General features: G+C 41.7%; 1 protein-coding gene across 1 annotated transcript in view; it reads left to right on the forward strand.

Annotated features, from left to right (window-relative positions):
- The first annotated feature begins 9,710 nt into the window (after window positions 1-9,710).
- PIK3C2A (phosphatidylinositol-4-phosphate 3-kinase catalytic subunit type 2 alpha) overlaps window positions 9,711-23,721 on the forward strand; it is an 87,036-nt gene continuing 73,025 nt past the window's right edge. The window contains exon 1 of the mRNA XM_077818333.1: window positions 9,711-9,824. The gene's annotated coding sequence lies outside the window, so the exon portion shown is untranslated. The remainder of the gene's footprint in view (window positions 9,825-23,721) is intronic.

The following is a 23,721-nucleotide window of genomic DNA, read 5'->3' on the forward strand; positions in this document are numbered from 1 at the left end:
CAAATAAATTTGTTAGTCTCTAAGGTGCCTCAAGTACTCCTGGTCTTTTTGCGGATAAAGACTAACATGGCTGCTACTCTGAAACCTGAAAAGGGAAGGGATTTTTAGTTAGCATGTTCAAAACTCTGTTTTTGTTAACACCTGTTTAGTGACTAGCATTTTGTAACAAAAGACTTCTTTGTTGAAGATCAGGTACCCTGCCTCTTCAATTAAAGGTTTGAGTGCTCACAATACACATACTCTGAGACATTCAGGAAATTCTCCAGCAAAAGCATAAAAGACTAGATTTGTTGTTCCTCATATTTCCAACATTTAAGTGTGGTATTCAGAATTTTTTTCCAGTGTAGAAATTACATTCTTAATTAGCGCCTTTAAGCAAGGAATACCTTTGTAAATTTCTAAGATTGCACTCTCAGTAAATAAATAAATAAAGTTTATCGGTCCTCTGGTTAGCATTTTTTTATTAACTATTTGTAACATGAAAGGTATTTGAAAAAGCAAATAAAATGAAAAGCCTTATGATACAGATTATTATAATTCAAACTATACCAATTAACTGGTTGTGGTTAAACAAATGGATAAAACATATTCAATTATTTGTATTTATAAGTAGGTGCCAGTTTAGTAAGCCTTCCAGAAGTAATTTATTTGGGTTAACTATCAAGCTAAATGAGTACAATCTGTTATGAATATCCACTATTTGTCCTATTTCTCCATACTGCACGGTCGTGTTGACTCAAGAATGTGCATGTACTTAGCATATAAGGATTTACCCACACAAAGTGAGCTGTAGCTCACAAAAGCTTATACGCAAATAAATTTGTTAGTACTCCTTTTCTTTTTGCGAATACAGACTAACACTGAGTCTTGTACTAGTCTTGTAGGAGATCTTGCAGGTGTTTGTCTCTGTCTGAGGGGTTGGAGCAAATGCGGTTGTATTGTAGAGCTTGGCTGTAGACAGTGGACCGTGTGGTGTGGTCTGGTGAAAGCTGGAGGCATGTAGGTAGGAATAGCGGTCAGTACGTTTCCGGTATAGGGTGGTGTTTATGTGACCATCGCTTATTAGCACCGTAGTGTCCAGGAAGTGGATCTCTTGTGTGGCCTGGTCCAGGCTGAGATTGATGGTGGGATGGAAATTGTTGAAATCGTGGTGGAATTCCTCAAGGGCTTCTTTTCCATGGGTCCAGATGATGAAGGTGTCATGGAAAAGAAACCCTTGAGGAATTCCACCATGATTTCAACAATTGTCTACAGCCAAGCTCTACGATACAACCACATTTGCTCCAACCCCTCTGACAGAGACAAACACCTACAAGATCTCTATCAAGCATTCTTACAACTACAATACCCACCTGCGGAAGTGAAGAAACAGATTGACAGAGCCAGAAGAGTACCCAGAAGTCACCTACTATAGGACAGGCCTAACAAAGAAAATAACAGAACGCCACTAGTCGTCACCTTCAGCCCCCAACTAAAACTTCTCCAACACATTATCAAGGATCTACAACCTATCCTGAAGGATGACCCATCACTCTCACAGATCTTGGGAGACAGGCCAGTCCTTGCCTACAGACAGCCCCCCAACCTGAAGCGAATACTCACCAGGAACTACATACCACACAACAGAAGCACTAACCCAGGAACTATCCTTGCAACAAAGCCCGTTGCCAACTGTGCCTACGCATCTATTCAGGGGACACCATCACAGGGCCTAATCACATCAGCCACACTATCAGAGGCTCGTTCACCTGCACATCCACCAATGTGATATATGCCATCATGTGCCAGCAATGCCCCTCTGCCATGTACATTGGTCAAACTGGACAGTCTCTATGTAAAAGAATAAATGGACACAAATCAGATGTCAAGAATTGTAACATTCATAAACCTGTCAGAGAACACTTCAATCTCTCTGGTCACGTGTATGAAGTAGTCAGTGTAAAATCTAGTTAATTTTAGAAAATGAGATACAAATAAGTATCCGTTTCTACCCCTGCCCCCAAATCTCCTTGCCAAATGTTGTGGTCTGAAAATAGCATGTTTCTATTTTTAAAAGTTTAATTATTTCACTATGGTTAGCACCCCATGTTTGTGGGGGTCTTTTGTATAGCAGCTGAAAAACTGAAGTGACTGTAAGCAATATTCTGTCATGGTCAAAGTAAACAACCTGGGGAAAAATAGGTAACTCTTTTTTTTGCTCTGTCAGTTAGTCATCTTGGGTGTTACTTGGAGCAGTAGGATGTCAGCCAAAGATGCTTTTGTTTTGTTTATGTTCCTTTTAAAAGTGGCCTGCAAAGGGCAGTTAAAAATGGTGTTGCACCGCACCCCCCCCAGCCACTTTAGGATGTGTAAAGAAGTCTTAAAAATTAAGACACTTTCTTACATAGAAATGGCAAGAATGTCAGCTTTGGTTTTGCTGCAATGCTTTTTAGGCCTCTCGGATGTCTGTCAGCTCTTGCAGGTGTTGAACCTTTAACAGAGGCATCCCTTTCCCCCAGAGTACTCATTAGTCACTGATGATCTGCAAAAACCAACTCAAAAATAAGTTAGAAACAGTCTGACTAAATCTCCTCTCCCCCCCCCCATTGCTTTAGTATTCAGTCTCTTGTGACATCATAATCTCACTAGTTGTCCATTCATAAGACCTGAAATTCTAATGTAACTTAGCAGGCAGGAAAACATCTGTTATTTATAAAAGCCATTTCAGGCCTTCTCTGTACATCACAGAGCAGCTCAAAAAGAGGGTTGGGTTGGGGGCAGGCAAGAGCCCTTCTTTTTTCTTTTTGGAGGTGCCCGTTAAATTGGAGGTGTGTTTTGTTACAGGGATCCCTTGTGCTGCTTCAGGGATGTGGGCTAAATATATTAAATAAAACAAGGCCTATTTGTGGTCTGAATGAGAGCCCCGTGGTGCTTTCCTAGTATACTACAGTGGACTGTGTTGCAAACCCCTGTGAGGGCGAAGAAATGTTGTTGTTTTTTTAAACGCTATTCGGCCAACATCCAGGTTGTAAGAAATGCTAGCTTTATAAGGCCTCAGTCATGCAGCTTCTTGCATGTGAGAAGATTGCTGTGCCTGCATGGAGCCTCATTGGAGTTAATAGCAGCAGCCTGTTTGCAAGCAGTTAGTTGCAGGATCAGGGCCGAAATAAACAACAGATCTAGAGGAAGGCTGAGCCAGTGGATGAAGTGCTATTCTAAGAGAAATACTTGTGCCCATAGGGATGTTGTTAACCATGAGGTTTGTAAGCCATTCTTTTTTCTTTTGTAATGGTCTCATTAAAATGTAAGGGCTCCCAAGTCCTGCATCTTGGCAGGAAGTTAGACATTCACTAGATGACCCTTGCGGACCCTTCTAACCCTATGGTTCTATGATTCTAAGACTTTGTCTACACTACTGGGGTAAGTCAACATCAGTCGCGCTACTCCAGCTACGTCAATAATGTAGCTGGAGTTGACGTATCTTAGGTCGACTTACTGTGCTGTCTACACCGCGCTGCGTCGACAGGAGACGCTCTCCAGTCGACTTACCTTACTCCTCTTGTACCGGAGTCGACTAGAGAACAGTCGATTTAGTGGGTCTTCAGTTTTGGGCCCCACACTACAAGAAGGATGTGGAAAAATTGGAAAATGTCCAGTGGAGGGCAACAAAAATGATTAGGGGACTGAAACACATGACTTTTGAGGAGAGGCTGAGGGAACTGGGGATGTTTAGTCTGCGGAAGAGAAGAATGAGGGGGGATTTGATAGCTGCTTTCAACTACCTGAAAGGGGGTTCCAAAGAGGATGGATCTAGACTGTTCTCAGTGGTAGCAGATGACAGAACGAGGAGTAATGTTCTCAAGTTGCAGTGGAGGGGGTTTAGGTTGGATATTAGGAAAAACTTTTTTACTAGGAGGGTGGTGAAACACTGGAATGCGTTCCCTAGGGAGGTGGTGGAATCTCCTTCCTTAGAAGTTTTTAAGGTCAGACTTGACAAAGCCCTGGCTGGGATGATTTAGTTGGGGACTGGTCCTGCTTTGAGCAGGGGGTTGGACTAGATGACCTCCTGAGGTCCCTTCCAACCCTGATATTCTATTCTATGATTACAGACATGAAAGTTGCGATATTACAACAGAAAAACTTCAAAACCAGACTCCAGTGAGAGACTGCTGAATTGGAATTCATTTGCGAATTGGATACAATTAACTTAGGCTTGAATAGAGACTGGGAGAGGCTAAGTCATTATGCAAGGTAACCTATTTCCCCTTGTTTTTTCCAGCCCGCACCCCCCCCACCCCCCACCGTTCCTCAGATGTTCTTGTTAAACCCTGGATTTGTGCTGGAAATGGCCCACCTTGATTATCATACACATTGTAAGGAGAAAGAAAAGGAGTACTTGTGGCACCTTAGAGACTAACCAATTTATTTGAGCATAAGCTTTTGTGAGCTACAGCTCACTTCATCGGATGCGAATACAGACTAACACGGCTGTTACTCTGAAACCTGTCATTGTAAGGAGAGTGATCACTTTAGGTAAGCTATTACCAGCAGGAGAGTGGGGTGGGGGGAGAGAAAACCTTTTGAAGTGATAAACACCCATTTTTTCATGCTCTGTGTGTATAAAAACATCCTCACTGCATTTTCCACTTTTATGCATCCAATGAAGTGAGCTGTAGCTCGCAAAAGCTTATGCTCAAATAAATTGGTTAGTCTCTAAGGTGCCACAAGTACTCCTTTTCTTTTTGCGAATACAGACTAACACGGCTGCTACTCTGAAACCTTTTTTTAAAAAAAATCCTAACTGAAGCTTTTATACAAGTTCTAATTAAATGTGCAGACAGGGTTTAAATCCTGCTTGAATCCACTCTTGAATAGTCCCAGTGAGAGTACTAGAACTAGTTGCAAGAGTAAGGTAAGAAAGATTTAGCTCTAGAATTTCAACTATTATGCCATTTTAGCTAATAATTGTTGAATACCTTTGAAAATATTTTTTAACATGTAATTATTTCCATCATCTGTAAAAGCTAGTTATCCAAAAGATAAAAATAACTTTACATGCCTTTAAGATATTTAGCCTTAGCCCAAATGTAAATGGATCTTATAGTTTTCCTGAACAAGGTCCAGATCCTGCATGCAGATGAGTGACTTTCCTCATATGAGTAGTATATTGAGAAAAATAAAACTGCATATTTTATTTAGTTATTAAATATTAAGATTTCCCCCTTCTCGTTTATACTGTGTGTATATAGTACAAACTAAAAACGAAATTGCACCAAATCTCTATTTTTTTAAAAAATCGATATTGGGTCAAATCATCAGCTCCAGATCAGAATAGCTCTATGGATCTAATCCCCTACTTTTAAAGCAGTTGTTCCCAACTACTGATCCATATGTCAGAATTAGAATTTTAGGTTTTTGTGACTGGCATGCTATGCTCCCCATTCCTATATTATTGCCTAATCCTATTCCTACTGATTTTGATGGAAACAGGTTCAGCCCCTTAATGATCAGTGTTTCCAGTACCAACCTCCCATTCAGTGAAGTACAGTTTAACTCACAATGGTGTTTGAGCTTGCTCTCACCAGTGAATAAAAGCTAGCTTGCAATACAAATAATACAGCTAAGATCTTGGTCGGGTAAAGTGGCAGAGTCACCTGAATAGGTTGTGAATAGCTGTTTAAAAGACACTAAGGAGTAACTTTGTAGAAGTTTAAAAAAATATAAATTTTAATATCTTCATGAAAGCTTAAAAATAATTTTTTGTTATGTACATGTTTTGTCTTTTTGCACTGGGCATACATAAAAGTTATATTCTGTCTGGAATATTGTCAGAAGAAAGATATTTGCAAGCTGCACATATCAGGTTATCAATCATAACACTATTCTCATAATTAGTTGCTCAATTTTATTTGTCTTTTGCATACGTTTATTGTTATTCCTCTGTGAAAATACTGCAGTGAAATGAAACTGAAACTATATTAAACTAAACATGGGTGTAAGCCAAACTATCAGATCCAAACATTGGCGTGAGGAGGTCAGAAATCAAACTTGAATCGTGGTACAAATTTCACAACTACTCCTATTCATAAAAGGGACAGAAACAGGACCCCAAATAAAAACACTCCCAGAATTTGGACAGTAAGTTTTTAAAAATACAGCTCTGAATTTGGAGCTAGAACCATTCCTATTTTTAACCAAGAGAACTAATACCATATACCAAGAAGGAATTCCATCGACTTCAGTCGGCATTGGATCAGACCCCATAAGCTTAATATACTTTTATGAGAAATTAGTTCTAGGCAGCTGACCATTTGTTTAATTAGAAGTTCATAAATCCACATTTGTAATGAATAATGCAAAATAACTATATTTAAATAATAAAAAGATGTAATACAAAACCATAGAGGAAAGAAATATGCAGTTGAGACAAAACATATATGAGAACCAAGCATAGTGTCCCACGAGTGTCAAGGATGGTGAGCATAGCAGTGGCAGAGTTAATCCTTAAAAGAGATTTTTCCCATTTATTAATAGTGACACTGGTTATACATGTGTGCAGCATTTAAATGTTCACATTAGTGATTTCCTGTATCATAAATACTTTAAGGGTGACACCATTCTTTCACCCAAGGCACAGAGAGAACATTATAATTATGCCTTTATAAACAAAGCTGTGGGCTGTGTCAGCATTCCCCTCATCAGTTCAAATAAGAATGGGATAATTTTGTCCTATCTACAAGCTGGGCTTGTACCAAGTAGTTACCATTCTAGAGGCAGAACCACTTGGTTGGATCCACTCATCATTGAAAGTTTGACTGGTCAAAAAAGGTATGTTGGTCCCATAACACCTTACATATAATAGAATTCCTACTGGACACATAACAAAGAGGAGACAAGTTCCAAAAGCTGGATGGGAGCTCTATTAAAGTATATCTAATGGTACAAAGGCAGGGGGTGTAAAATGAGCGAATTTAATGTGGATGTAGTTGAGAAACTATGACCATCGTACCACACATTGCTATTTTTATAGAATTTCTTTTCAAACAAACAAAAGAAAGGGGATATTTTAGGGTATACCAGGGGATCAGTATGTTTATACCATAGTGATGGGCACTTTAGGAATGTGTTTAAATAGATTAGAGTAGATAGTTAGGTAACTAGTTATAATGAGATAAAAAAGAATGTAGGCTGAATATCAGAAAACTTTCCTGACAGCAAGAACTACTGTATTAGACAGAAATAATTTCCCAAGAAAGGTCACAGAATCCCTGCTTCTTATGACATTTAATCTAGACTTGGAAATAGACTTGATAATAGACCAAAGAGAATAATTCTGCATTGGTCTGTGAAATGGACTAAATTACCAAATTAGTCCCTTTCTGTCTCAAATTTCTGACTCATATTTGGTCCAGTCCCAGGCAGTCATATTTTAGATAATATCTAGCACCTTCGTTGTGTTTTACAGCTATAATGATTAAAAGTCCAATCATGCAAGCACTCTATAGTAGTTTTGAATGCAGAGTGTTTTCACCATCAGACCTAAAGGTCTTGATCCTATAGCAAAGCTCGCATTGATGTTAATGGTACAGGATCAGAGCCTAACTGATTAATCCTTACAATAAGCAGTCAGATACTGCCACTATGGGTGCCAATATAAAAACTAAGACAAGAGTATATTCCAGGTAAGCAATATATGTAATTTCTTCATGAACTAAACGATTTACTGACAGTTTTCACCTACCATCTAGCCTGGATTATATATTTTGTTGTTGTTGGGGGGGTCTCCAGAAATGTCAAAAGTTTTTCATTATCTGAATAAAATATCAATCATCACAGTAAAAACAATGAGGAGTACTTGTGTCACAGTGAGTCATTGGATCCTTGTGAATGACACATCTTGGAATGTAGAGCATTTGGTGTCATTCTCTTGGTAAGCTTTTACAAAATTTAGACTGAAAAATAATATTTTTGTTACTATACATATAATGCATTTTATTAGCTATGAGATGTTATATTTGCCTAAACTTTGTCTAAAATGCCATATATAATACTTTTGAACATACAAAAAATAATTTGTACTTTTTAGAGTTTACTAAGACAAAATTTTTATTTCTTTTTGATTTTCACAGTTCAGAAAAGTTCAGTACTCCAAGTGCTGATCATTTGGGGGCTATGAAATATTTTGTAAAGTTACAGTAAGTGAATGTTTATTTAATAGAAGATGTCCCTGATTACATTATAGCCTTTTCCACTGACAAATGATGAAATACTTACTTCTGCTATTAAAAATCACAAGCTATATCTAATTCCATTTTACTAGAGCCATTCCAAAACTCTTAGTTTGATTTATTTTCTCTTCTCCAGAAAGCACACTCAGTACCCTTCCTCCACAGCATGTGATAAAGGAAGTTCATTGTATTTGTACTGAATTGCAGCCCCGGAGAAGGACATGTTTGTTATGCGAGTTTCCAGTAATTCTGAAGATTCTTACTTAGATCAGACGATAAGAAAAGGAAATTAGGTTGAGTAGCACCTCCCCCTAAAATCTCCCCATCTCTTTGGATATGGCAATTCATTTTTATGGCAATATCCAGCCTTTTAAGAGGTATATACAGCCTGGTCAAACATTTTTAAATTAAATTAAGTTGAAGGCAGTCTTTAAAATATGTCCTTATTGATACAATGTTTTTTTCCACCAGATATTTAAAATCTCCCTCAGGAGTTCTTCCACATTTGAATGGACACAGCCTCAAAGCCTGTACTGTTTGTGCAATAACACAATAGGCATTTTCCTGCCTGTGCAGCTCATTGATTTCAAGAGACAATTTTCACAACGGTCTTTGAGTGGTGTCTGTGAGCTATATGCATGGTATTCATGCCAGAGATGGCAAGGGCCAGTTTGTCCCAGGCCCCATCTGAGAGGGCCCTCAAACTTAGGGTGACCAGATGTCCCGATTTTATAGGGAGGATCGCGATTTTGGGGACTTTTTCCTATATAGGCTCCTATTACCCCCACCCCCTGTCCCGATTTTTCACATTTGATGTCTGGTCACCCTACCCAAACTGAGTGGCATTATGACCTAGTGTGCAGGGTTGCATTGCCACTCAGGTTTGGCCTGGCAACACATTGACAGGGGTTGCTGGTCACAACATTACTTACTGAACTTTGGCCCAGCAGCCCCTTGATTGATGCTAATATGACCCCTAAAGCAAGAGTAGTTCAGTTGTGCATACCATGTGAAAAAATTCTGGCAGGGATTTTTGTTGCTACAAAAACCACTGGCTCATGGAGAATGTGGCATACCCTCAGCATGAGCCAATAGTGGCCGCAACATGAGCCATGCCGTCTGAGCTGGAAAAATGGAATCTGGCCCCACCCCAAATCACCATTACAGGAACCAGCCTGCTGGGCATGGGGGTTGGTGCCAGTATAAAAGGGGGAAGTTGGCTGCCCTTTCACCGCCCCGTGGTGCTGTGAGCAATGGCCCAGGGTTCAAGTGACTCAGCCCCCCAGCGTCATTACAGCCCTAAGCAATGACGTAACAATAACAACACAGGCGTGAGCTCAAGCAGGGCCCCACCCTTGCGCAACAGGCCACGCTCCGCCCCCGCCCCCAGGATCCCGCCCTCTTCACCCCTTTCCCCGCCCCCCCAGCCGAGTCGCTCCTCCCCCTGCCCGTCTGTTCAGCGCCCTGCCTCCGCCCCCAGGAGGCGGGCTCTCGGGCCCGGCCGGAAGTGAGCGCACGGCGGCGGCGGCGGCGGGCTCGTCCCTCCGGTGACTTTTATCCACAGCGGCGGCGCAGGGACGGGAAATGGCTGCTCCCGCCGGGCAGCGGCGCTGCGAGGTGAGAGCGGGGCGGGTCTCTCCGCGAGGCGGCGCGGGGCCTGCGGCGTCCAGGGAACCCGGCCGGGCTCGCCCTTTCCTCGGGGCCCCTGCGGCGCCCGGACCCCGGCCCCGCCGCCGCCGCCGGGGCGCTGTGCCCGGGGCCTGCCTGGCCCCTTCCCCCGGGGCTACGGCCGGGGAGCCGCCTTGATTCAGCTCCAGCCGGTGCCGTGCGGGGCAGGGGGACTGGCCGCGTCGGCGACTCTCGCTGCCGCTCGCCCGCCTCGGCTCTGCCTCCTGCCGCCCTTGGGGGCGGTCCCCGGGGGCTCCGCGCTGTGCGGTGCCGTGACCTCTCCGGGTGACTTCCCGCCGCGCCGGGGGGGGCCGGGCCCGGGACTCAGCGGGGCATCCCGGCACAGTTAGCCCCGGGTCTGAAGCCGTCGCTGTAACTTGCTTTTCCTTTACGTGGGTTCAGGTTTGCCGGGGGTGGCTGTCTATAAACGGCAACGTAAAAATGCCTAGTAACTTCTCCCTGTTAATCGCATGATTTCAAGCGGTAGAACAACATGTCTTCTAACGGCAAGATCTTAATTGCAAGTCTCTTGAATAACATTTTGCATTTATATAGCACCATTCACTCCCAGGGATCTGGTTGCATTTCAGAGTCTGCGTATGTATGATGTCGGGGTTGCTACCTTGGGTGGTCTGGAGGGGTAGGTGTCAACTGGTATATCGCATAGTGAACAACCATGAAAGGCAAGAAAAACTTTGGCGCTGCATACTGAATCAAATTGTATGTTATGTAAAGTACAACCCCCCCCCCCCCCGCCAATGCAGGCTATAGGGGATCTCAATTGTCCTCTACAATACCCACAAAAGTTAGACTGTATTTGGCTGAGGCGCTTAACTGATCACGTGTTGGTGTTTGACACTGTTGATCCTGCTAAGTTGAGCATTTCAATGTTGATTATTAAACCACTAAGTTGTCTCTCTTTAAATTACTTTTTAGACATAATCACTTTCCCCCTTGTAATACATAGTAGTCTATGTACTTTCATCTAAGTCTTATCTTTACTGAAGCCATAATAAGAAAATACAAAACATACATGTGTTTTTGGAAGTATGAATAACTTTTTGAATATTGCCCAGTCCTTGGGGAGGAAAGATGGGTAAAGAGGACACTAGTAAGAAAATACCTGGAAGAGGGAAATAAGATATGGAAGGTGGAAGAAAGGAAAATTAGTCTGTGATGTTTATAACTACTGTGTTAAATGTGTTCCCAAAATACAATGAAATAAAAGTGATGGTGTTTTGCTGACTAAAGAATTAAAGTGTAAAAATAATTAATGTACTTGGGTTGAGGAGATTCTCCTAGTTTGAAGAAACGGATGGATGTAAAATAACTGGAAATTCTGATGTTTGCAGAGTCCTTTCCAGCTCCTGTTGAGAATGTGGTGTGTGCAGCAGTCATGAGTGAAATCCTAAAGAGAAGGGAAGGATAAACTGTAAGGGAGGGAAAATGAAGTTACAAAAAGGGAAGTAGTTTGTGGTCCACTGGTAATGCTTGTTAGTACAGAATGGAGTTCAGTCCCTCATTCTGGCAGAGTCTGTTTGCTTTTCCCTGTAATATTCATCACTCTATCTGATGCAGATTAGACCTGAAACAAAGGTTTTTGTGGTGGCCTTGTGGGAGAAAATAGGTTAAACTTAGTTATGTTATCAGGTCCTCTCCAGAAAAATGAGGGGTGGATAGAGGAGGCAATTGAAGGCAGGAGAAACTGAAATAAGGTGCAGTGAGGAAAGATGAGCATGAATAAAGCAGTGATGGAGCAAGGAAGCTGCCTGGTGGAAGAAGGTTAGACCCAGAGCAGAAAAATGAATGCTTGCTTTTAAAGGGGTGAAGCAGTCATTTTTCGGTTGACCAACAATCTAATGGTCATGCTTTTAAAGGAGCATAATCCCCTTAAAAATGTACTTCAGTCTGAAAATGGTTTATATGCTGTTACTTGTAGTAATACCTAGAGAAAATCATAGTAAAGAGATTAGACAACAATTTTTGCTCCAGTTGGCTTACTTTAACTTAAAATGCTTTATGTAGTGAGTTTTGGATCAATTTTGATTTCATCTAAATCTTGATCCTGCTAGTGGATTGCCTGTGGTGGTCTGTGTCCTCGAGTACCGTTGTTGACGGGGCTCTGCGTTGTTGACGGGGCTCTGCGGGGCATAAGGCTTCACCTGCACAAATCAACAACAATAAATGTAGGAGGAGAGTCTTAGTCATTTTTCCCTTTTGTCTGGGACTTTCAACAGTAATCAAGAAACAAGCTACTTAAAAATAGGAAAATGTGGTTGTAAAACCACAAAAAATGCACAGGTCCTTGGGAGCATATACAAAACTTGAAATTTCATTTAACTTACTCTTTTTAAATTGGCTGGATTTGAAATTGGTGGTATTCCTTACTCTGGATTGCTAGTTAAAACTAAAACAGTATCTTGATCTGTAGAGCCCCGTGTGGATGCGAATTTTGTATCTGCATCCGATCTACAAACATGGCCCGCAGATAGCAGCATCCGCAGATGTGGATATCCCCAGAATATAAAGCAGACTGCTGCAGATTTGCAGGGCTCTAGGTAGCTACTATCAATAAATAGCTTGGTGGAGTTGATGAGTTTTTGATCTACCCTTTGTCAGTTCCTCATTCTGGTAATGTCTCTGTGTGGTCCTTTAAATGTTGACTGAATGTAGTAAACTGGGATTTGAAATTCATTTTAACTTCTGTAGTCAATGATATAACTGAACTCCAGTCAGAAAAGTACATTGAAATGGAATTAGCTGTTTTTTGGGGGTGTGCACCTATAAACTTTAGACGCAGTTTAATTGCAACTTATAAAGAGTTAACAATTCTTGATGTAGTAAACAATCCAGTGTATGGGGTTCATTTTTTCTTTAGAATTCTAAACTCCACACTGTAAAATGCAATATTACGTTTTAAATTTAACCTACTGAAGTGGAAGAGAAAGTTTCTTTGTGTTTTATGAGTGACTGCTTTTTAGTATCTATGGTTGGTGCAGAATTTACTCTAGTATTCCATTTATATTGGGGAAAGTACAGCAAAGTTTTAAAAAAACTTGTTAAAGAATAAATCAGTGGCTGCATGGATGTGTAGATCTAATTAACAAATTGCTGTACAAAACTAAAAAAATGAGTAAATGGATTTTTAGCCACTTGGCAAGGCTGGATAGAGTTCGTTATTTATCCTGCAGAAGTCAGTGACATCAGCCTCTTAATACAGCACTCTTTGTACTTTTTTTATACACCAAAAAGGGTAGTTGTGGTATCAATTATTGCAGGAGAGTGCAGAAGTCTGGATTCTAGATTTGGAAAGTAAGTGAAGGAGGAAATATTTGCTAATGTATTTGTAATGATATCTGCACATTCTGAAAATGATTTGGACTCAAATGTTGGCTTTTCAAAGTGCATATGATATTTTTGTGGGAAAGCTTACCCACAATAACTTAACTATTTTAATGTGTAGTGCTTATAATGCAGATCATTGACCCCTATTTCTTATAGGGGTCAATGATGACTTTTCCTGTTTAAGGAAAAACTAGTACTTTCTTTAAATTTAACCTAAGCCATCATTAAGTGTTCAGCAAATACACAGTAGTTTAATTCAGTGACATTTAAAAGCAAAACCATAGGGACTAGTTTAAAAAAAACCACACAGCCTAAGGCCTTGTCTACACTGCCACTTTACAGCCCTGCAACTTTGTCCATCGGGGGTGTGTGTGTGTGTGAGGAACAACCCCCCCCCCCCCCCCCCCCCCCCGAGTACTGCAACTTTCAGTGCTGTAAAGTGGCAGTGTGGACAGTGCACCAGTGCTGGGAGCTACTCCCCACATGGGGTGGGGTTTTTTACAGCACTGGGAGAGCTCTCTCCCAGCGCTGGTGCTGCAACTACACAGCCACGTTAAAGCGCTGCCACGGCACCGCTTTAACGTTGCTAGTGAAGACCTAGCCCAAGTTTCTTGAAGATAAAATTAGGGTATTGTACATCAAGGCATTACTTTAAAAAGAAGGTTGGAAATGGACCTATAAGTTACCATCACTATTTAGTGCTGGAATTTTTAGAACCTCAGTAGGTGGTTAGATTGCTGATAATTCTAAAGTTTCTATTAGAAAAAGACTGACCCAAAAAAATGTGTTTGAGTGTACTGTTGTGTACCTCACTGAAATGGATGATCATAAATAACGGGTTAAATGAAATTGTGATCAGTACCTCCTATTTTGGGACAGGAAATTGTTGTCCAACTCTACTTAGGTAGATCAAGAATGTTAAATGTAGTGTGAGCAGATGGTGAGATTACCTCTGCTTGGGGTAATAGGATTTCTCTATAGAAAAGACATCCTTGTGATTCCAGATAAGAAATTACCTGGGATTTGAGGAGTTTTCAATTTGTTAGAAGTTTAAAATTGTGGAAAAATGAAAGTACTCTGGAATGAATGATTCCTTATTTGGATTTTCCTAAAACTTTCCTAAAACCTAAAATTATAAATTCATTCCTAATCTTTTCAATAGTGACATTGCTGTTAAAATGTTGTACACTGTTACAATATATTATATTTTTGCATAGGCAACAAAACAGAAAAATAGTAACTTAGGGAATATCCTGTTCCTGCCAGGTAGCCTTATCTGTAGCAGATGAAATGTTAGACTTATCTTGCAGTTTCCTCACATCCTTAATATTGATACAGCTTTTAAAATATTACTTTTCTAATAGTTTTATAAAATGATCTACTTGGAAACCAGTATTGAGTAAACAGATAAATGTCAACGTCTGATGCACGTGCTTTGTTAAAGTATCTCAAAGTATTGCTTGGGGGAAATGCTCTTAGTTCAGAGCCATGAAAACAAAGGTTGCATAATAGTTGGCAGATGTGTGGCTTAGTAAATCTAATCAAATAGTAGTACACTTGCTGTAAATAAGTTTATTCGCGCTCATTGCTAAAGACAGATTAATTCAGTACTGTGAATTAGAGAAGAAAAGAGCAATTTATTTTTTGGATGTTCAGTGTGAAATTCTGCTTTCATATACTGTTTTTGGAATCTGTAGCAGAAACAAAACAAACAATTACGTCCTTCTGTGCTCCTTCCTCTTTGATAGTGATGGGCGGCTCAGTGTACTCCTCTGAGTGGAGAGGAGCAGAAAACCCACGGTCTTGAGATAGAGGGTCCATTTTATGGCATCCTGTCTCTGACCCCACAGAAGTCCCTATCTGGGTGCTACACCTGGATTAGATTTTTGTGGGTGGGGACAGGATTAGGGTTTGAGGTACAGGCTCAGCCACTCATGCTGTTATCTGTTCCCACTCCATGGTGTTTTCCTGTGGGAATTAAAGCTGATGGGATCAGCATTATGCATTTTAACACTGGAGTTGCCCTCAGATGACCCTGCTGCCTCTTTTTCCCTGTCTCTTTTTTTGGGTGGGGTGGGAATGGTTTGTTCTCTCTTTTGGAAGCTTGGAAATGGGGGTGATCATAAAGTGTTAGAACTGGGCAGTGGGATGACTGATACAACTTCTCCCGGAAGTGGAGCAAGGAAGCAAAGAAACCCAGGCAAGGTATTTGCCGTGTAACTTTAATCAAACTTGGTTGTTAGAGCTGTTAGTAAATAGAACTGCATCATTGTCCATTGGTTGTATCCTTCAAAGGTGTTGGCGATAATATGTACAACAGATAAAAACCAGAGCTGTGTTGACATAATTGATGCTAATACATAGACAAAGTACACAGGTGTCTTAGTTCAACTTCAGATGCAGCGGAAAATCAGCGAAGTGGAAAAGGGAAAATGTCAGATTTTATTTGGAAAAAATATTGCAATCACTTGGTTTTTTTTTCATTTAATTATTTGACAAATGCCATTTAAGTATTTGGATTGAGAATTGTGCTCTTGAAGGCAAATAGGTGAAGTACCTAGTTTAGAACTACATTCTAATGGTATTGGCTGCAATATATCGTAGAAATTGAGATCCGAGCAACAATTGAGTCTTTTGGGGTTACTTCCAGTGTTTGGAAGACTTGACTAAAACCACAGTTACACCTAGCTGTTAGCTAGGCCTAGCGCTTCCAATGAATTCCGGTTGTCACAAACACCTTTCATGAATCTACTGCAGACCTATCAAGTGCATTTGATTTTTTTTATTTTTTTTTCAACTGTTCGAAAACTGCAGTCCAGTTGTAGCCAATGATACAGAATTGGAGAACAGGTTAAGACCTTTGGTTTGGCTTTCTGAATACCCTGAGGACAAGCCTTAAATACTATGATCAAACTGAGTGTGTGCGCAATGACAGAATGTCTGCCTAGCAAAAATAAAACTAGAAAAGAACTCTGACTTCCATTAATATACTTCTAACTATCCTGTCCTTTCTTGGCTATCAGATGTAATTAGGTTTTCTGTCAGCAAAAGTATGCAACTGTTTACTATTTCATAGTATGAAAGTGATCTGCGATAGAAGATCTTCTGAACTTGTAAAGTCATTGAGAGACAGTTTTTTTTAAGGATGGGCTCTTTTATATGTTGTTAATCATGGGTGTTTTGCCACAGATGTGTAGCACTGCACCATACTTGTGAGAGCCAAGATATTGGGTGTTGATATCAAACCAGGGCCTAAAAATATCCACTTGCCCCTGGAGAATGGCAAGCTTTTTCTAGGAAAGGTATAAGTGCCTGATCCTCAATTTCTTCAAAACTTAAGCTTTACTTATTTTAATCCCTTCATAGTTTGAAAATAGCCTGTGTAAACGGATGCAATATTATCTTTCTGATTCATCAGAAAACTGCATTGCTTCTGCTGCTCTTAATTTTTCCAAGCAGCACCAAAGTGAAAATCATGTAATTCTTGACAGTTGCTGCTCACCAAAGGGTTCTGAATAGTGCTAGTGAATATGCTGAATCTCATTAGCTTTCCCAAGCACAGCAGAATAATACTTGAACTCGAAGCAGTTTTCCTGCTGCTATTCAGGAGCCTCTGGGCAGCAGTGCAACTGTTGGAAATTGTACCAATTTCACACCATTACTCAGAACTTTGTCTAGCAGTAGCGGTAGTGCCTGGAGTTATTGAGGGGATGATCAAAAAGTACCGCGGGCGAGAGACAGATAATAGTGGACACTTATCCATTCTCATAACACCCAAGAATCTCTGGTGTTGAGGAAGGGAGAGACTGAACTTTTTCTCCCTTCTAGTAATTGTGGAGAAAGGAGATGTGGGATAGAGCTTCACATCCATCATCTCTGCACATCTATTTAACTAGCCAGCTTCTGGTATAAAAGATTGAGCATCCAAGTAGGAACCATGCACAGCACTCTGCCTGCTCAGAAACTGGTGTGAGAAGTAACTACAGGATTAGTGGTCTGTGACAAGTAGGTTCAGTCATTCAGTAGGTGACCAGTAAATATTTTGAGAGAAACCATTTCAGAAAACTGTATTGCAATGTTCTGTTAACAAGAGAAATTGTGAATAAATAAGTATGCACCATTTCCAAGCAGTTGTCACATCAGGCATGCTGCTTTCTGACCTTAATATCTATGAATCTACCTCTCATTAACCATCAGTGGAGTACAGTACTCTATGTGCTTTCACAGAGAATGCTTTGATTGCAGAGGTGTGTAGAATAGAATGAAACCAGTTTAATGCACTACAAATTCCTATACGCTTCACTGATTTTTTTTTTTCTAAAATTGTTCCTGTGCCCCTTATGACTTATCTGAAATGTTCTTGAGCGGGTAGGAAAACTGGTGACCTTCTGAGAAGCTGTGTGCCATAACTCTCATTTGGGACCATATTTTTTTAAAATGTGCTGGGAAAGATGCAAAACATCTCTCTGGTATGAAAAACCGTATGCATGTTTATGCAAACTGGTGATGGGATAAATTTACAAAGAAGTGTGTGCAACACTCCTCTTCACAACTGGAGAATTCCATAAACATGTAAGTATCCATTAGCAGAGAGGTGGGCAAACTGCAGCCCACGGGCCACATCCGGCCTGCAGGACTGTCCTGCCCGGCCTCTGAGCCCCCGGCCCCTCCCCTGCAGCCTCAGTGTGCTGCCAGCGCTCTGGACTGCTGCTCTTGCTGGGTGGCGCGGCAGCAGGGCTGGCTTGGCATGGTAAGGGAGCGGGGAGTCCCGGGGGGCAGTTAGGGGACAGGGAGCAGGGGGTGGTTGGATAGGCGTGGGAGTCCCAGGGGGCCTGTTGGGTGTGGATAGGGGTCAGGGGACAGGGAGAAGGAGGAGCTGGATAGGGTGTGGGGTCCCGGGGGGGGCAGTTAGGAGTGGGGGTCCCAGGAGGGGGTGGTCAGGGGACAAGGAGCAGGGAGGGTTGAATGGGTCAGGGATTCTGAGGGGGGCAGTCAGGGGGCAGGAAGTGGCAGGGGGCAGATAGGGGGCAGGGGCCAGGCTGTTTAGGGAGGCACAGCCTTCCCTGCTCGGCCCTCCATGTAGTTTTGCAACCCTGGTGTGGCCCTTGGGCCAAAAAGTTTGCCCACCCCTCCATTAGCATAAACTAGTTTTAAGCCAAAGACGAGACTTTGGGGGAGGAGAAAAAAGGCTTTATAAAACCGAATATAAATAGGGAACTCTTTCAGATTTTCAATTTAGTGTTCTATTTTTCAGCATTTCCGTAGACTGTTGTCAACCCAAACACCACAGCAGAACCTGATGGCATGTTGACCTGCCTATTCAAGCTGAGTGAAATTTAAAAATAAACAGTATGAAGGGGAAAGTAAATTTAAAAGAAAATATTAGTAAGGCCGTAGGGCTGTCAAGTGATGAAAAAGATTAATTGTGATTGATTGCACTGTTAAATAATAGAATATCATTTATTTAAATATTTTGAGATGTTTTCTACGTTTTCAAATATACTGATTTCAGTTACAACACAGAATATCAAGTGTACAGTGCTCAGTTTATATTACGAATATTTGCATTGTAAAAAGATAAACAAAAGAAATACTATTTCAGTTCACCTCATACAATTACTGTAGTGCAATCTCTTTATCATGAAAGTTGAACTTACAAATATAGAGTTGTGTTTTTTTTACATTATTGCACTCTAAAATTTTAGAGCTTACAAGTCCCCTCAATCCTTGAGTGTTCCTCCTTTAGAGGAATCTTGCCTTATTGAAGGGTTAAGATTTTTTTTTATCTCAGCAAGTCAATATTCTAGAGATGGGAGGGCAAGAGTTGTGCAGGAAAAGGGTGAATGCTGCTCCAGTTGTGTTTCTGGACTCTCCTCTTGTCTGCAGAGTTTCATCTTACAAATCTGCATTCTGTGCTTGGGGAGGGTGGAGTGGGGGGAAGCAAGCAATGACTTGTTCAGCAGGTGTCTTGCAGCTGCTTATGGAAAGGGTGGTTTCTGGTACCAGGATTGCCTCCTTTTACTGAGCTAGGTGGTCTCCCTTCAGCTGAGTAAGCCCTAGTTTGCAAGGGAGGGTGGATTTTTTCCTGAGGGTCTTGGCATGCAGCAGGGGAGGAGAGGCTGAGGTTGCCAGGCCCCTGTTCTCTGTGGCAGTGGGCCCCAACCTTTCTGTTGCAAGAGCATATTCATGTTCCCAGAAGAGTGTGGCGGGCACCGGACAACCAGCCACCAAAATGTCACTGAGAAGCAGCGTCATCAAGAAGCGTTGCTGCTAAGAAGCAGAGGTATTTCGGCGGCAATGCTTCTTGGCGGCATTTTGGTGGCGGGTTGTCTGGCAGAAGCGCTCCCTTGTCAGTAGGCGGGCGCACATAAATTCCGTGGTGGCCGCCATGGCACCTGCAGGCACCGCGTTGGGGACCACTGCTTTATGGGTATCCCCTGGAATGAGGGCCCAGCCGGGGGCACTGGGGCACGGTGCAGCGGTGTTGGTCCCTGGAGTGAGGAGCCAGCCGGGGGCAATGGCACATGGCGAGGGGGTGGGTGTCAGTCCCCAGAATGAGGGACTGCCCAGGGGCAGTAAGGCATGGAGCAGGTGTTGGTTGCCGGGGGTAGGGGGCTGGCCAGGAGCAATGAGACATGGTGTGGGAGGGCTGTTGGTCCCTGGAGCTGGGGGGCATGGTGGGATCAGGATCCCTACCTCTCCACTGGAGCTGGGATGGGAGCCACTTCTTCTTCTCTCCTTTCCTCCTCTCTTACCGCTCTCTGGAGGTGGGTTGGGTTACTGCACCTGACCGGACACTGTCCGGTCCCTCTGCAGCCAATGATGCCATTCCTGCCCAGAGGCATGTGATTAATCCTCTTTATAAACATTGACACGTTAATTTTGTTTTCAGTTTTGCAGGCGTTAACTGTGATAGACAGTTCTACAAGAAAGTTTGTATATGGATGTTGTGCTCCTTGAATTACGCCATAAATAAATTCTTTGTGTATGCATGTAATGGAAGGAGCACATAGGAACATATTCCTGCACTAGTATGGTGGTAGGTGTTGAGGGCAAATCAGTTCAGTGAGAAATTTAGGTTGAAATCAAGAAGGAAATAGAACATAGCTGCTTCCAAGCCTTATAGCTACAGATTAGTCTAAATACAAATGTTAAATCTGGGCTCTCAATTCCATTGCAGTTTTAACATGCTGAGTCTGATTTATCCATTGCCCTGCATCTTTCGTATCTGTGCACAGTGAGTGTGAAACACTACTGTTTCTGAATGGAAGCATTTTGTGTCCACTTTGCACTGGAATACACAGCTACGTAAGGTTCAGAGCAATGGGGAACTGATCCACTTTTTTGTAGCATGCATCTTTAGAGAGTATGGTAAGCTGGTGGAGTGGATCAACTGGTTTAGCAATCAAAATATTTAGTGCAAATTTCTTCCTAAAGGCTTTATTGTGAAGAGCTTTTTATAAAGTTTGTTACAAAGAAAAACAAAGGCCTTTGCTTCCTAACCCTGCTTTATTATTTCCTCCCCCTACCCTTAGTAGTTTGAAGTCTAACCACAGAAGTTGAGTAGTCTTTGCCCCAGCACAAACGTGAAACATTTACTTAAAATAGTTTGACGCAATGTTTTGTGCTTTGGGATGCCTTCTTGCTTGGATTAAACTTTCAAATATGGTTTGCATATGTGTTGTGAGTCTGACTTAATTTATCAAATAAAAGGATATGAATTTGCTTTTGTAAGTTTAACAGGGACATGAAACTAAGATGATTAGTTATAGGCATAAGAGGGAATCCTTCATATAATTTTTGGTTTTGGGAATGGGGAATGAATTAGTTTCCAGGACTATTTTCCCTCTAGAACATAATAGTGGGTACTTAGTTGGAGGTTAGGAAAGCCACTCTTCTTTTTTCCATATGGATTTCTGCTCTGTACCACTCTCTTCCTCCACAGAAGTAATTATGACTGTAAGAAGATTAATCATTTATGAAGAGCTGTTTATTTATAGATCTATGAAACCACTTCTTGATTTTCAGACTTCTCATAGATCGGTAATGGAAATGTTGTAGTGTTTGCTAGCTGTTTGCAATGCTTCCTTGCTTCTGAGGTACTCTTATTGTTGGTCTCAATTCAAAACTAAATAAACTGTAAATTCTTAAAGGCAGTGACTGCCTTGTATGTACAATGCCCCATACATTGCAGGCTCTACAGCAATTATTTATAATCGGCTTTTGGCACTGGATGTTCCTCACCAAAACTAATTTGTTTGCTACTGTAGCTTTCCATGTGTCAACATCTGTCACAACAGGTGCTCTTTTAGGACATGTTGATTTCTCTTTGTGCCTTTTGAGGTGACCTGCAAAGGTATTTAAAGAAGTTGACATTTTACTTTTTTGCTGCTTTATAATGAATAAAGAAGGCCTGAAAAGTTTAACAAGAAGAAGCCTTATTTTACCTAATGTCAGTTCTGGTCTTGCTGAAGGGTTGGCTTGGGAGCCACAGATGATACGTATTCTCAACCCTCAACTGAAGAATGAAGGTGTAGAACCTTTGATTTCCTTTCTCCAGCATATTATCATTGAGGATAAACAGATGTAATCACAACTCTGCTTTAGGCTTTTAACAGCTGCATTAAAAATCTCTCTCCCTGTCCTTTCCTCAGTTACCTCAGGAAGGCTCAGCTTTCACTTTTCTGGCTAATGATTTTATTTCAGTAGTTGTCACCTGGATTCATCCTGTGTGGAAAACCAACTTTTGATTTTAAAAACAGAATTTTTTAAAAGAGCAAAAGAAAAATTCATGTAAACTTTGTACATCATAAAGAACCAAAAATATGTACAAGTCCAATTTTTGTTTCCCTTTGCAGATTGCTGTACAGTTTATTTAGGTGCATAATGCTCTCCATGTAGAGAGCATGTCCAGCCCAGTAACACTGTGCTTTAATAAGCATAGCTTCACTGGTGTTTGTATAACCTCTTCGTAGAAACTCATTATTTGTGATTTTTATCTTGCAATTTAATATGCATAATAGCTCAGCTGCTGTTGGTGAAAGTTTTCTAGCTCTTAGAGCCAGCAGCAAGTTGCCCGTGTTTAACAACTATAGAGGAAAGTGGAAATAGATATAGTATGGTAAACACTGAAAAGTCAGATGCAAGACCAGATTCCTTGTGGCAGTCTATTGTACAATAATGATGCTTTTTAAAATGTGTTCCATTTTATTGGTTAGCGTTCATAGAATCATTCTAGAATATCAGGGTTGGAAGAGACCACAGGAGGTAATCTAGTCCAGCCCCCTGCTCAAAGCAGGACCATCCCCCGCTAAATCATCCCAGCCAGGGCTTTGTCAAACCTGACCTTAAAAACCTCAAAGGAAGGAGATTCCCTCCTTGCGTTGGGAAGAGCGGTCTAATAGTTTGATCATGGGATTGCGAATCAAACACCAGCCATGCCACTGATTCGCTCTCTGGCCTTGAGCAGTCATTTAGCTTCTCTGCCTTCATTTGTGTAATGAGGACTAATACCCACTTATTTTATAGTGCTCTTATGGGAATTAAGTATGAATGTAACTTGTAACTAGATATGTTGCTTGTATGTGACAAAGCATTTTCTAAATGCTTAACTTAATTATGATGAAATGCCTCCAGAGGCCGTGAAATCCTTCATCATGAGTTTAGCATTGCTAATAGTGATACATCTTAAGTATGGTACACTGTGATAATTAATAGGGCCCTACCGAATTCATGGTCCAATTTGGTCAATTTCACAATCATGGGATTTTAAAAACTGTAATTTCATGATTTCAGATATTTAAAACTGAAATTTCACAATATTGTAAGGTTACTGACTCAAAAAAGAGTGGGGGGTTGCAAGGGGGGTTGTGGTACTGCCACCCTTACTTCTCCACTGCTGCTGGTGCTGCCTTCAGAGCTGAGCAGCGGGAGGGCAGCGACTGCTGGCAGGGAGCCCAGCTCTGAAGGCAGAGCCACCAGCAGCAGCGCAGAAGTAAGGATGCCATGGTATGGTATTGCCACCCTTACTTCTGCGCTGCTGCCTTCAGAGCTCAGCCCTTTGTTAGCTGCCACTCTCCAGCTGCCCAGCTCTGAAGACAGCAGCACAGAAGTAAGGGTGGCATTGTATGGTATTGCAACCCTCACTTCTGCGCTGCTGCTGACAGGACACTGCCTTCAAAGCTGGGCACCCAGCCAATAACCACCGCTCTCCAGCCACCCAGCTCTGAAGGCAGTGCAGAAGTAAGGGTGGCAATACTGGGACACCCCCCTTCCCCATAAATAACCTTGTGACCCCCCTGCCACCCACAACTCCCTTTTGGGTCAGGACCCTCAATTTGAGAAACACTGGTCTCCTCCCATGAAATCTGTGTACTATAGGGTAAAAGCACACAAGACCAGATTTCACGAGGTGGGAGACCAGATTTTATAGGGAGACATGTTTTTCATGGCTGTGAATTTGGTAGGGCCCTATTGTCCTCCATTGCTTTGTTAAACTTAC

The sequence above is a fragment of the Eretmochelys imbricata genome, chromosome 6 (assembly GCF_965152235.1).
Source record: "Eretmochelys imbricata isolate rEreImb1 chromosome 6, rEreImb1.hap1, whole genome shotgun sequence".
In the NCBI taxonomy this organism is placed as follows: domain Eukaryota; kingdom Metazoa; phylum Chordata; order Testudines; family Cheloniidae; genus Eretmochelys; species Eretmochelys imbricata.